A 16,159-nucleotide genomic window follows, 5' to 3' on the forward strand; every position below is an offset into this window, starting at 1 on the left:
CTTTGGGCTGGATCTTTTTTTTTTTTTTTTCCCCAGGGTTGTCCTGTGTACCATAGGAAGTTTAGCAGCATCCCTGGCTTCTACCCTCTAGATGCCAATAGCAGCCTTTGCCTGTTGTAACAACCAAAAACGTTGCCAGATCTTGTCAAATGCCCCCAGACCTTGCCAAAAGTCCAGAGAGGCAGAACTGCCCCCAACCGTGGTTGAGAACCTCTACATCAGGCCCCTATAACAACAAAAAAAACAAAACAAAACCCAGTGCCGTCAAGTTGATTCCGACTCATAGCAACCCTATAGGTCAGGGTAGAACTGCCCCATAGAGTTTCCAAGGAGCGCCTGGTGGATTCGAACTGCTGACCTTTTGGTTAGCAGCTGTAGTACTTAACCACTAAGTCACCAGGGTTTCCCTATAACAACAACTATAATGGAAATTCAGCTAGAGCCTTTGGTAAAACGTAACGAGAAAGAAAAATAAATGAAGAATGCTGATAAGCTTAAGGGTTACTTAGGACACTTTCAAATACAGATAATCAGTACAATCCTCCAGAGCTAATAAGCATATGCAAATATGGAAATGTCTCAAGTAGATTTCTCCAGGCATCATTATTAAACTTATATGTTAGGTTTCATAGCCATAAATCATCGCCATTGATCAACTCTTTCGATAACCTCATAAATCAGTCATTTGGTCCAGTAGAACACAGAGGAATTAAAGACTTGACCAGATACTCAAGGACAGAATGCAAATATGTATTATTCAGTAAATGATTCTTCAAGAAATCTGACTTACAAAATTCAAGTCTCTAATTTCAACATTTAGTCAAATTAAAAGAAAAATGTATATGATTTCTGCATACTAATTAAACTAACAAAGTGCATATTAAGACCTTAATATGTATTTTGTGTGGGACAAGCTAGTTTGATCTATTAATAGCTTGATATACTAATATCCTAACATATGAGATACCAGGTTGAAAGAAACCAAAACTGCTTTATAACTCCCCGTTTGGAAATATACTGTAAGGGAAAAACCCCCAAATGAAATTAGATCAAATATATTTAAAGCATTCCTGATGTCAAATATTCCACAACTCCCAATTCTGAAAACTGAGTTGAAGCAACAAAGTGCTCTATCGGATGTATACATGCTGATTGAAAGAAACCTGAATAGTCCATCATGCAGTCTCCAAACATTGAGGGAAATTGAGAATAGTAAAGAAGGTCCATTGGGCATTTTCAGGACTTTTTTTAAAAAGAGCCTAGGCCAAAGTTCCAGGTAGTGGTGCTAACAGCGAGGTTCAGTGAAACAAACACAATCCAATGGATGAATGATCTGATGAACAATTATGTATTTTATCGATAAAAACATGATTTCTTAAAAATCCAACTTATTAACCAAAAATCTTCTAAGTCTTAGGGTTTGGGAAGGAAATAAGATTTTTTGTGAAGAAATAAAACATGGCCCCAAAATTGAAATAAGAATGAGCAATAGGTTTAGGGTCATGGTTTCACAGGACATCCCAGTTAACTGGCCTAATAACATGTTCAGTACTTCTGTTCTACCTCCTAGTTTGTTGTATAGTGCCTGGGGTCTGAAAAGCTTGCAAGCAGTCACCCAAAGCACAATTGGTTTCTATTCACTTGGCGCAACAGAGGAAAAAGGAGTCAGGAAGAGGATATGGAATGTGTGGCTAATTGCCTCCACGAACAATGGCCTCCTTTGCCATGAGACTGAAGAGCTGGATGGTGCCTGGCTAGCACTACTGAACATTTTGATCAAAGATTCCATAGAAGAACCCTGATCAAAAAGGGGAAAATGCAGAAAAAAATTTCAAATTCTCACCGACTCTAGACTTTCTGGAGCCATGGAGGGTGGATGAACCCCTGAAACAATTGCCCTGAGAGATCATCTTTAACCTTTAAACCAAAAATATCCCCTGAAGTCATCTTAAAACGAAACAATAATTTAGCTTAACTAGTAAAAAAGGTCTGCCTTGAGCATTATGCTCTTTTAAGAACTACCTATATGGGATCAAATGGACAACAGCAATTCGAAAAATTAGATAGGAACCTTAGGGGGCAGAAAAGAGGGGTGAGAATGGTTTCACAACTCAAAGAACATAATCAATCCTGCTAAATTGTACATGTAGAAATGGTTGAATTAGGTATGTTTTGCTGTATATATTTTCAACAGCAACAAAATAAATAAAATTTTGAAAAAAAAGAATGAGAAATAAACATAAGAAAATATACACTCCCCCATTATCAGCCAGGGAAATGCAAATGAAAAGCACAGTAATACTATTATACGTACACCAGATTGGGACAAAAATTGGCAAGTTTGACAAGATCAAGTACTGGAGAAAATGTGGAACAACTGGAATTCCCACTAATATACAATCGCTTTAAAAAACAGTTTAGCAGTACCTATGAAGTTAAAGATGCACATAAATCTTCCCACATGTTTGACAGGAAACAAAAGCATGTTCATAGCAGCATTATTCATAAGAGCAAACTAAGGATCACCCAAATGCCCAATAACAGAATGGATATTCTGTGATATACCATATTTTTACGCAAATAACGTGCACCTTCTATGTTTGTTTTTCCACTGCACTCCCTCCTCGTGAGGTACTTTCAGAAGCATGCTATGCTATTTTTTTACAGCAACATATAAAAAGAAAAAAAATTCGGCATAGCAGCACTTATGAAAATACCTTGTGGGGGGAGGGTGCAGGGTGCAGTTGACAAACAAATGTAGAAGGTGTACATTATTTGCATAAAAATACAGCAGTCACACAACAAAATACTATACAGCAATGAAAAAGAACAAATGTAGCCACAAGCAGCAACATGGATGGATCTCAAGCAAATTAAGTGAAAGAAGTCACAAAATACAAAGAGTATTTATTCAATTACATCAGGTTCAAAATAGGGGGAAAAAAACTGGGTCATATAAGAATGCATTCATAGGTGGTACAACTATGAAAAAAAAAGGCAAGGAGATGGTAAATAAGTCTGTACAGAGGTTCCCTATATAGAAGAGTGAGGGGTATAATGGGGCAAACAAGTGGTCTCTGGAGTACTGATGATGTTCCATTTCTTCACCTGGGCAGTTAGTTACATAAGTATTTGCTTTTTAATTATTCTTTAAACTGTACAGATGTATTTTACCAAATCCTTTATATTTCTTCCCCAATATAAAAGCTTAATTTGTCAAACACAAAACAGGACACATGGCCATATACACACATGGAAGTCCACACCTGAAACAACACTAAATGGAAAAAGCAGAACCCTATGCGTTCAGGATGATTACAACTGCATAGAAATGAAGGCACAGTGACAAAGACTCCAGGCTAATTGGAAGCGATGTAATCCAGTCACGCTCATTAGGTGATTTTCCTGTGGGAGTGCTTAGGTTCATAATTTCAAAATTATTTGGTTGATGCCACATAACAGATTAAACCCAGAGCTCGTGGTGTTAAAATAATGAATACACAAAAAGAGGTCAAATTGACAATCGGTTTAGAACAACCCCAAGTCACTGAATAGATGTTCAATAGGCTAGGCATTTTCAGAAGGCAACCATACAAGGTGGATTTGTGTACAGTGCAGCAGTGGGATGCAGACTATGGGATAGAAAATGATACTGGTAAGGAGTGAGCTTCTTGGCTCAAGTAAACACATGAGACTATGGGGGCAGCTTCTGTCTGGAGGGGAGACAAGAAGGCAGAGGTGGACAGGAGCTGGTTGAACAGACACAGGGAATACAGGTGGAGAGGAGAAGCGTGCTGTCTCATTAGGGGGAGAGCAAATAGGAGTACACAGCAAGGTATGTATAACTGTTTGTATGAGAGGCTGACTTGATTTGTGAACTTTCACTTAAAGCACAATAAATTTAAAAAAGATTGTGTACACAAGTCTAGATGTGGGCTGATTCTACAACCAATATTGATCAGCCACAGAACATTTTTGCTCGACAATCATATTTCATGGCAAGAAAGCTTCTGTTCTCATTATAAAAAGAGGGCACTGTATTTTTTTTCTAACTAGTGGTGAGTATCATAAAAGTAAAGACAGTGATTGTATGTGTGAATAAGTCATGAAGATAGATCATTTTGGAGAAGGGAAATGAGTAGAGAAATTTTCAAGGTTAGATGTAAACAGAAGGAAAAGGATCATGCAAGTTTCAGGAAATGACAGAATGGTGCACCCTAATTTCATTAGCTCATTCCAATCACAATCATATCTAATAACAAAGTGCTTTAAATCATAATCATCTCTCAATTGCTCCTGTGTAGATTATCCAGAACAGTCCTTTTCCATCTCCAGTCCACTATTTATATGCCTCCCTTTAAAATCAAATGAAAATCAGGTTTGTGTTTTTTCATGCTAAAAGAATAATTAAGAAGGTGAATCTGACACTGCTGCCAATGGGGGAAAAGTGACATCAATCTAAAATAGTAACGTGATTTCTAAGTTATCTGCTTCAGTACAGATAACCGCAATGGTCAGGATAAAAATGGTCAACAAATAATATTATATAGCAAATAATAATTCTACATCATCCGAATTATGGATTCTCCTTATTTCTTCAGGTCTCAACGCAAACATCACTTCCTCAGAGAAGCGTCCTATGACCACTCTTTCAGGACGATCCCTACACCACCAGTTCCATTAACTTTTTCCTTAAGAGCACTTACCACTGCCTAAAATTATCATATTTGTTTTCTTGTGTATTGTCTATTTTCTTCTCCTCCTACTGGATCATCCTGTCTAGTTAAATTCCAGCACCTGACATACAGCAGGCACTCAATACTCCTAGAATATTCCTTGAATAAATACAACTACTAAATGGGGAAAGCTGACAGGTAAGTAAACAAATGACTACGTAGAACGCAAGTACTATAATGGATGGGCAAAGTACCAAGAGGACATGGAGTAAAAAGACTGTTAATAAGAAAGGCAGGGCTTCCCAGAGAAGGTGACATTTGAATTAAATCTCGAAGTGAGGTTCACAAAGCAAAAGAACTGGAGCTGATGACCAGAGAGGAAGTGAAAAGGGGAGGGCAGTGAAGGTCTTATCAACACAAAAAGAGATGTGAATTTTGTCTTGCAGGAAACAGGAAAAAAAACGACTGGTTTTATCACATTTTTTTTTTTTGGCTTGTTTTGTTTTAGAATAATTATTTCGACAGATGGAAAGATGGGTTGAAAAGAAGATGCTGGCAGTAGGAAAAAGTTAAGAAACTGCTTTAACGGTCCAAAAGAGAGAAAAGACAATGGCAGTGAGATGGATAGAAAGTTTAAGAATTAGACCCAATAGAGTTTGGTGATTCATGGGATATGAGCGAAGGTGAAGCCAAGGAAAAATATCAAGTTTATAGCTTAGGCAACCGGATACAACAGGTACAAGGAGGGTCTGATTTGGGGTAGGCAGAAGTGAGAAAAAAAAACTTCATTTATTAATTGCTGGAGGGGAAGGGGGCCCAACTTACATACAAAAGACAACACAATGTTGTACGTTCTGCTCAATGTAGACTTAATCTGAGTGCAGCTCTCTGTCTCTCTAGCCAATGTCCCCTTCTACAGATTGTTTTTCAAACAAATCTTCCAAAATCCTTATTAGTCAAAGCTTTTTTTTTTTTATAATTATAAGGACCTGATACAGAGCGAAGATAGAGGCCCCAAACAAAGCAGGGGTGGAAAAATGTTGCCATGGTTATATAACCAAAACCAAACCCATTGCCTTCAAGTCAATTCTGACTCATAGCAATCCTATAGGTTGCATCAAACTCCAAACTCATTGCCGTCCAGTCAATTCTGACTCATGGCGATCTTATAGGACAGCGTACAACTGCCCCATAGAGTTTCCAGGGAGAGCGTGGTAGATTCAAAACTGGGACCTGTTCGGTTAACAGCTTTCCAAGGAGTGCCTGGTGGATTCAAACTGCTGACCTCTTGGTTAGCAGCTGTAGCGCTTAACCGCTATGCTACCAGGGTTTCCATAGGTTACACAGGAACATTAAATTTAAGCCACACCTGCTGAAACAAGGCCCCAAGTCAACAGACCCCAACACCCAAAACACTTCCTTCCACTGTCTTAATGGATCTGGGGCAGGAGAACAGTATCCCGGTTTTGGGTGATGGTAGAACACACCTGCATTAATTAATTAATATAAGGGATAATTTATGTTTATGAGCTTTGTGTCTGTTACGTATGACAAACTATTACTGTTGCTTTTGGTGTATAAAACCCATTGCTATTGAGTTGATTCCAATTCATAGCGAACCTATAGTACAGAGCAGAACTGCCCCATAGGGTTTCCAAGAAGTGGCTGGTAGATTTGAACTACCAACCTTTTGGTTAGCAGCTGAGTTCTTAACCACTGTACCACCAGGGCTCCTGTTGGTGTATACCAAAAAAAAAAAAAAACCCATTGCCGTCAGGTCAATTCCTACCTACTCATAGTGACCCTACAGGACAGAGTAGAACTGCCCCAAAGAGTTTCCAAAGAGTACCTGGCAGATTCAAACTGTCAACCTTTTGGTGTACAAAAAACCAAAACCAAACCCTGTGCCGTCGAGTTGGTTCCAACTCATAGCGACCCTATAGAACAGAGTAGAACTGCTCCATAGAGTTTCCAAGGAGTGCCTGGCGGATTCAAACTGCCAACTCTTTGGTTAGCAGCTGTAGCACTTAACCACTACGCCACTAGGGTTTCCTTTTGGTCTATAATCAAAAAAACAAAACCCAGCGCCGTAGAGTCGATTCTGACTTATAGCGACCCTACAGTTGGTCTTAAAAATTAGGCAGCAAAAGAGGCCCATCTACAGGATGTGATTTTAGGAAACTGGGATGGATTTCCTTTTTAACACTAGACCTTCTCTAATGCACTAAATTCCTTTCATCAGAGATAACATAGTTAACTCCACAATACAAGCAAGAACTCCTCTTGCCATTCACAGGAGGTAAACAAGGCTGGTCAGATTATTTCCCGAAAGCAGGTCCAGGGAGAGGAAACAAGATCACTCCAGCTGACAAACTTTTACTTGGCAATCATGCCAATGAGCCTTATCTGTGTGTCCATGTGTGGATTATATAGCTGTATTTAACTAGAGTCAGCTCCATAGGAAAATGCCTGGTGACTGCCCCTGCTTTCAGCTTTGTTTCTTTAAAGCAAAGTAAAAGACTGCATCCCCAGCAGTTTTTAATACCTTGGTTTCCATCTGCTCACAGTGGCTAGGGGGCTTATAGCTGTAATAGACGAGTTCATAGCCTTACCGTATTTCACAGCAGCAGGAGAGATAATACCTATGCAGTCTGGGCCAACAATTTGGAATCTTTTAGGCATAAAGTAAGTTAGTTTTAAACGACAGAGTGGAAAGAGTATCTATCCCCACAAAAGAGTGCAGGATTTCTTATGTCCTGCCCAAGCCATCCACAAACTGAAGAGCAGAAAAGACACTTATAGATTAAGACCTTTGGAAGGAATGGGCAGTTGCCCAGTTGTTCAGCAACAGCACAGGGCCTGACATTAGGGCCCCTTACATAGTCCATGCTTCAGCACCCAGTAAAAAGCATTATATCTACCATTTGGGAAACTGAAGTTTTGAGCAGGGAAGACAGAAAAAATGTGAAAAGATGGCCCTGGCCTCAGTTTCTATAAAGGAACCATATGGGACCTGGAGAAAGGTCACAGCCTTGAAAACCTAATGAAGCAGTATCAACTTGACTGGCAACCAACAACAACAGGACCGAAGTCTGCCTTGGATTTTTTTTTTCCTCTGTTTTCTTTGCCAATACGGAAAACAAGACCAAAATATACAAAAGCTTTATTAAAATGTTTAATGATCAATATAATACAATAAAGACTTTCTCACTCATGTGGTTGCCATCGAGTGGATTCCAACTCATAGCAACCCTATAGGACAGAGTAGAACTAACCCAGAGGGTTTCCAAGGAGCACCTGGTAGATTTGAGCTGCCGACCTTTTGGTTAGCAGCCAAACTCTTAACCACTACACCACCAGGTTTTCATGTATGTATGTACACACACACACTAATACTCACCAAAGCATCATTTTAAACAAATAAACAGGAAATAAGTGTTAATGGGCAGAAAAATGGATAAATGATGGTATATCCATACAAAAAATGAACTAGATCAGAGGTTGGCAAGCTTCTTCTGTAAAGGGTCAGATAAGCATTTTAGGCTTTGCGGGCCATAAAATCTCTGTTACAACTACTCAACTCTTGTTGTGACACAAAAGCAGCCACAGACTTTATTTACAAAAGGGTTGACTGGCTAGATTTGGCCTGTAAGCCATAGTCTGTTGATCCCTAAACTAGAGCCATATCTATCAACATGGAAAAATGTCAAACAATACTGAGCAAAAAATGCAAGCTGCAAAACAATATGCATGAGATGATTCATTTATACAAAGTTTAAATACCTGAACACAGTAATAATTATGGGTTAAGTATTACTAGGAAACCCTGGTGGCGTAGTTGTTAAGTGCTACAGCTACTAACCAAAAGGTCGGCAGTTCGAATCCACCAGGCGCTCCTCGGAAGCCCTATGGGGCAGTTCTACTCTGTCCTATAGGGTCGCTATGAGTCAATCGACTCAACAGCAACCGGTTATGGTAAATATTAGTAAATGTAAAAAAACAGGCTCAAATGATATACTCTGAATTTATGACACAAGGAAGGAGATGTAGGGGCATCAACTGTAATTTTTTCTTATTTCTTTAAAAACGAAACGCCTGAAGCAAATATGGTATAATATGGTAGATAAAGCTGAGTTCTAGATACACTGACTCAACATTATATTTGACATACAGCACACACACTCAGAAAACATTTTAATGCTCAACAGGAACAGACATTTTCCTCAGTTTTAAATAGACAAGGCTTAAAAGTCAAATTAAATATATTTTTGCTCCACTTCAATTTAATCCAGTCACCAAAAAGGACCGGGACAAAGAACTGCTGCATTATAAATAAGATGTGGTAAAAACAGGCACTCCATCATTGAGAAATAGAGCTACATACTACAAAATTTCCAGAATAATTTTGTTTTTAAAAGAGTATTTACTATTTTCTTAACTACAAAAGTAATTCATAGTGTGTGTGCGTATATACATATTTACTAAATGTCAGGGATATGTGTTGTTGTTGTTAGGTGCCGTGGAGTTGCTTCTGGCTCATAGTGACTCTACGTACAACAGAACGAAACACTGCCCAGTCCTACACCATCCTCATGATTGTTGGAGTTTACTCCCAACATGGCAGTTTAAAAGATGCTGATCCAGGTTTCCAACAACGGGTTCACTGGAGAAGTGTATTTCACTTCCATTTATCCAAATTAACGCCCTCTCAAAGGACTTGCTGAACCCACCAGGTAGAGAGTCACCTGTCCTAAAAACTGTCAGGCTAGCTACCACCTCTATATACCAGAACAATCTTATGAAGAACACAATATACAAAGCAGTTGCTTGTTTATCCTCAAAACATCTCTAAGGGATATAAACTAAAACAACTGCCAACCTCATTCTCCTATAGGAGATTAATAAGTAACTTGACCAAGGCCCCAAAATATCCCATAGCAGGATCTTCATCCCTAAACAAAACTTACTGGAAACACAGGCTTCCATTAGTGCTGCTGGCCAGATGCTCTGTTACACCTATTACACCTATTCTCAGCAAGCAATTTAGCATTAAATGCATTTAAAACTTGGGGCTACTGGGAAGTTGCAAAAGAATACCATTTACTACTTCATGCCTTTTAAATGAATATATGAGTCTTCTCAAAACTTGGCATTTCTACCCAACCTCCCTTTTTAAATTCCAAACCTGCCTTTCTAACCACTTCAAACATCCAACTAATCACGAACGATTACTGTTAGCACAGAGGAGGGAAAAGAAGGATTAGAATCTCATCTGGTTGGCCAAGCCTCACCAGAACCATGAAAAGCTATAGTTTCAGGCCAGAAGAGAAGACCATGGGCTGCCACAGAGTGGGCCAGTAGCCCTACACGGTCTGGTGACCAGGAGTTCACCAGTCCCCACTCCAGCTCCACGCCAATCATCTGACTTACCTTCTCTCCATCTCTTCCACTTCTCCCTGTATTTCCTTCTCCGTCTACCCCTACACCAACCAACAGTGTCTCTTATACCTTGACTTCAAATACCTAAAAAAGATCTGGTCTGTCCAGATCTTACAAGCCTAATCCTCTCATGGTCTACTGACTAGTCAACAGACTAGGGTCAAATTCCAATGAACTGTAACCATGGTGGATGGCCAGGAGGGTCTGGAAGCATAGACAAGGCCAGAAGTAAAGGATTTCTCAGGGCTGTTTTTGTCAGCAAAAACTGCAGGTGAGCAAACTTCCAAGAACTGGCCCACCTTGTAAACTGGTGTCTCAAACTAAACACATGCAAAATGGAATGCACCGTAATAGTTTCAAACCAGCTCCTCCTTCTAAGTTTCCCGTTTCCATGAGGGCATCACCATCACCCAGGTTCCTCAAGCCCAGGACCCTGGGATCCTCTTTCACTCTCAAATATCCTTGCCACATCATAAAGTGGAGCCTGTCCTGCACTCTTCATTCCCATTATCACCCTGTATTAGGCCTTCATTCCTCTTACCTATTCAACCTGATTTCACCACTTCTTGCCTTATTCCAACCCAACCAACTTACTGCTTCCAAACATTACTACTCTCTGCTCAAAAATATGGACTAGTTCTGCTCTGCCTTCCAAATTAGGCTCAAAGTCCTTACCCATGCAGAGTCACCCATAATAAGGTCTATGCCTACTTACATAGATTCATCGCATGCCTCGCCCCTCATTACAGCTAAACTCATTCCTGTACCAAACAAACAAAAAAAATTATTCTACGTTCTCCTAGCCTCTACCTATACCATTTCCTCCATCCAACAGTCTTTGTTATCCTCCCAGAGCACCACTTGTCACAATACCATAATTCTCCAAGGTCCATCTTCTCCACAGTCATTCCAAATTCCCCAGCCAGATGAGCTCTTTCCCGTCATCCCCATAGCACTTAATTTAAACTTCTAGTACTTCTGGCCCAGAGCTGTCCAGTAGAAACATACTGGTGAGCCACATGTGTAATTTTAAATTTTCTAGCAACCACATTCAAAGTAAAAAAAAAAATTTTGGTGAAATTAATTTTAATAATGTATTTTATTTAATCCAGCGTATCTAAAATATTATCACTTCAACATGTAATCAATACAAAAATTAAGATATTTTAGATTCTTTTTTTATACTAAAATCTTCAAAATCTGTATGTATTTTATACTTACCAAAAAAATAAAAAATAAACCCCCTGCCTTCAAGTCAACTGCGACCCCACAATTTGGACTTGCCGCATTTGAAGCGCTCATTAGATAGTGCATGACTAGCCCTTTCAAGCTAAAAAATGTAACGCTTGCTTCATCCCCATTCTTACAGGCTCATATTAAACTTTAAACTTGAATGCCTAGGGATAAGGATTGTACCCTCCTCCTTATCTGCACCCACTAGATCAGGGGTTGGCAAACTACAGCCCACGGGTGAAATCTGGCTGGTTGCCTGTTTTTGTAAAGGTATTGGGACACAGCCTTGCTCATTCGTTTATATATTGTCTGTGTTGCTTTCACACTATAATCAGAGAGGTTACTCTGAGTAGTTGCAACAGAGATCAAACGGCCCACAAAGCCTAAAATATTTACTATGTGGCTCTTTACAGAAAAGGTTTGCTGACGTCTGCCCTAGAGCAGTACTTCCCAAAGAATGGTCAGTGTAACAACACTGGTCAGCACCTATGAGAAGGAGCTTGCATCAGAACATAAATAGGCTTTTGGTAACAAGATTTTCTTGATGAAGGAAGCAGTACATTAAGTCTGCCACAAGCTCCTTATCTCACCACAACTGTTTAATTGACTTGATTGTACCTTCTGCCATGTAATTTCTAAATATTTTACAAATAAATTAGTATTTAATTGCTTCTGAATCTCCAGGCTTGGATAAGGCCATCTCTTTGACTCCTTAATGGTACATGTTTCTCCTATATTTTCTTACAAGACTTTGTTTTGTTTTTATATTTGAGCATTTAAATCCACTAAAATTTTTAATATAATTCTAAGGGCTCCAATTATATTTTCTTCCATATAGATATTCAGTAGTACCAGCATTATTTAAATCTATCACCAAAATGAATATCCTTTTTCACATATTAAATTACATAAATTAGAATTTATTTGTGGATTCTCTTTTATACCACTGATCTATTTGTTTCTAAGCCAATATCATATTGATTGGAGCCCTGGTGGCACAGTGGTTAAGAGCTATAGCTGCTAACGAAAAGGTCAGCAGTCCAAATCTACCAACTGCTCCTTGGAAACCCTACAGGGCAGTTCTACGCTATCCTATAGGGTCGCTGTGAGTCGGAATCGACTCAACAGCAATGGGTTTGATTTTGGTTCGAATCATATTGATTTGATTAGTGATTTTACAGTAGTATTACTTACTGTTGCATAACAATATTACCATAAACTTAGCGGCTTAAAACAACACACATTTATTATCTCACAGTTTCTGTGGGTCAGGAGTCCAGGCACAGCTTAGCTGGGTCCTCTGCTTCAGGGTCTCACAAATCTTCAATCAAGATGTCAGCTGGGGCTGTGGTCTCATCTGAGACTCAAATGGGGAAGGACTGCTTTCAGGATTACATGGTTCTGGCAACATTCAGATGCTTGCAGGCTGCCAAACTGAAGGCTTCAGTTTCTTTCTGGATGTTATCTGGAAACCACCCTCAGGTTCCTTGCCACCTGGTCCTCTTCATTGGGCAGTTCACGTCATGGAATCTTGCTTCTTCAAAGCCAGCAAGGGACAGTGTCTCCACGAGACAGACATTACAATCTTATATAATCGCATACACATATTCACATATATTTTCCCATCACCTTATTCTACTAAAAGAAAGTCACAAGTTCCACCCACACCCAAGGGAGGGGGCTACGCAAAGGTATATTCTGATAACTGGTAAGGCATGTACTCTTTTCCCCCAAATTGTTCTTGATTTCTGAAGCATTTATTCTTGTACACAAAATAATATCATTTTATCAAGTGCCACCACACACACACACACACACACACACACACACACAAATCCTGTTGGGATTCTATTTGGAATTACATCAAGCACATTTTGGGAAAATTAACATTTTTTATGATATTGTCTCCCTACCAAGAACACTTTGTCTTTTAATCTGTTCAGAACTGATTTTATGTCCCTCAATAAGATTTTAGTTCTCATGTAAGACTCATGCCTTTCTTGTTAACTTTGTTAATTTTATTTTTAAATAGTTACGATTTATGTTGTTATTGTGACTGGAATGTTTTCCTCCCTTTTCTAAGGCTTATGCTAGAATAATAAAAAGCAATTAATTTTTGTATACTTATATCCAGCTAACTTGCCAATTCTTTTCATAGGTTTTTTTTCTAAAACCTCCTGAGTTTTTTAAGTATACAACAATTGCATGTGTAAAAAGATGGTTTTACCTCCTCTTTTTCCATTTTATCTTATTGCAGTGGCTAGATAAATCAAAGTCATAAATAATAATGGTAAGCAAGAAGCCCTGTCTAGTTCCAATTGACTCAACTGTTTTTATTGTTTGAACAAATATTTATTCTTGGTTTGAACATTTGTTAAATGGAAATCATTTCTGTTAATAAAAAGATTAAATAGATATTCTGCCCTTAAGGAGGTGGGGCATAACTCCCCACTCCTTAAGTGTGGGTCACGTGTAGTAAATTTCTTCCAAAGGGTACACTATGGAAAGGGGGGCAAGAACAGTAATTTTATAGTAAAGATACCTGACAAACACTACCTCAAGCCAGGTGATCAAGGTTAACATCAACAGTGATAACTCTTATAGTATGTACCCTTGACACAAAGTAATGATAATGTCACTTTACCTCTGTGGTCTTTGGCCACAAAATACATTACTCCAGTCTAATCATGTGAAAAAAATATCAGACAAATCCCAATTGAGGGGCATCCGACAAAGCACCTGAGAAATACTCCTCAAAACTGTCAAGGTCATAAAAAGCAAGGAAAGTCTGCAAAACTGTCTCAGCCAAGAGGAGTCTAAGGAGACATGATGACTACTAAATGTGGTCTGGTATTGCGGATAGGATGCTGGAACGGAAAAAGGACATTAGATTAAAACTTAGGAAATCTGAGTAAAACATAAACTTTAGTTAATGATAATGTACCAAACTGACTTATTAGCTGTAACAAACAGACTACACTAATGTAAGGTTAATTTAATAGGGGAAACTGGTTGAGGGGTATATGGAAACTCTGTATTAGCTCCACATTTTTCTGTACATTTAAAACTTTTAAAATTTTTTTGATAAAGGTCATTTAAAAAAAGGAATAATGGAAGTCATCAATTTCTCCCTTGATTTTAAGTGACGGATTTATATGTATTCATTCTAGATAAGAATACCTTCATCACAATGACAGGGCTGAACTTACTGGCACAAATTCATTATATTGTTGGTTCCCATTCAAAGCCCTCCGGGATTTCAGATCTCTTTGGTAGCGGCCTATAAAGCCCAAAAAGTAAGTCATCCTTCATTTCCAAAATGGAGAGTTTTTAAATCAGTTTATTCCTTTAACAAAGACTAACGTAGTACCACTCCTGTGCAAGAAATTAGGGACAAAGCAACACTCTAAACTCTAAGAAATAATGTTCCCAAAATATTAATCACGTTAACTTACAAAGCACTTGTATGTCATTTAACTCTCAACTATTGACTAAAGTGGGTAAGCACAGATATTCTCAACTCTCAAGAGGAATTGAGGCTCAGAGACACTATGTGACTTGTCCAAGGTCACACAGCAAATGTTCAAGCCAAGACTTTATTTACATAGGCCTAATTTTAATTTTAAATCCAGCTGAGAGAGGCAAAAATTCTCAAAAGTTGAGCTCAAGTAGGGAAGGGGATGTTGAAGGAATGTTTAGGAACATTTACCACCCAGCCTCATTATTAAGGTTTGGGCTCCTTTTCAGCCTAAAGGGTTCTATCTTTGAGGAATCCTAGTATAACCTCCGGAAATCAAACTGAATTAGTGTTTGTGGAATGATTAAACTCAGAAATTCTACACGCCACTATGATGATGTTTGGCGAATGGGGCCTAAGGTGCAGAAACAACCACATTTCACCGAGAAGCAAGAATTAGCAGTCTGAGGTAAGAATAAATGTTTCCATAAGAAATAAAAATAAATGTTTAAGCCTGTCTCTGTGGTGCAATTGGTTAGCACGTTCGGCTCTTAACCAAAAGGTTGGTGGTTCGAGCTCACCCAGGGAGAGGAATGGTTGCTTTTGGAAAACCTGGTGGCATAGCAGTTAAGAGCTATGGCATCGACTTGATGGGTATTTTTTTTTAAAGAGGGAAAACGATTGATTATTCAACACCCATGGTAACTAGTAACCACCACGATCCCCTCTTAAACCTTTTTGATTAATGACAACTTAACTTGCTTCAGGAAAAACACCTCTGAATTACAATTGGAAACCTTGGTGGCGTAGTGGTTAAGTGCTACGGCTGCTAACCAAAGGGTCGGCAGTTCGAATCTGCCAGGCGCTCCTTGGAAACTCTATGGGGCAGTTCTACTCCAATCTCATGCAATTGAAGGCCAACCAATCAGCAGCAGATGCACTGCAGTGAACATGCTGCTCAATTTTACCTGAATAGCTACACTTCTAAAGCCATGGTCAACCACTAATGCCTCTGTAATCAAAGCAACCCCCAAACACCACACTACCCATCATAAGCTGGGTTCTCTAGACAAGAAAAACCAATGAAGTGTGTGCATATGTATACACATATATATAGACAAAGAGAGACCAAGATTGATTTATCTCAAGAAATGGTTCATGCAGTTGTACAGGCTGGCAAGTCCGATGTCTGTGGTTCAAGCGTCAGGCTGGAGACTTCTCCTTACTCATGTAGCTGCAGGGCCTGATGAACCCAAGATCAGCAGTTAAGACGACAGGATGCTGGCTCACAGGCTGTGGAGGGCAACAAATCTCAAGATCAGCAGGCAATATGCAGGCCGCTGGCTCAAGTCCC

At 39.1% G+C, this 16,159-nt stretch overlaps 1 protein-coding gene and 1 non-coding gene across 2 annotated transcripts in view; one reads left to right on the plus strand and one right to left on the minus strand.

Moving 5' to 3' along the window:
• Nucleotides 1–16,159, minus strand: part of TSPAN7 (tetraspanin 7) — a 128,614-nt gene that overhangs the window by 101,052 nt on the left and 11,403 nt on the right. The gene's annotated exons all lie outside the window — the stretch shown is intronic.
• On the plus strand, nucleotides 15,322–15,395 carry TRNAK-CUU (transfer RNA lysine (anticodon CUU)). Its single transcript has one exon. It is a non-coding gene; the product is annotated as a tRNA-Lys (tRNA).

This window comes from Elephas maximus, chromosome X (genome assembly GCF_024166365.1).
Source record: "Elephas maximus indicus isolate mEleMax1 chromosome X, mEleMax1 primary haplotype, whole genome shotgun sequence".
NCBI lineage: Eukaryota > Metazoa > Chordata > Mammalia > Proboscidea > Elephantidae > Elephas > Elephas maximus.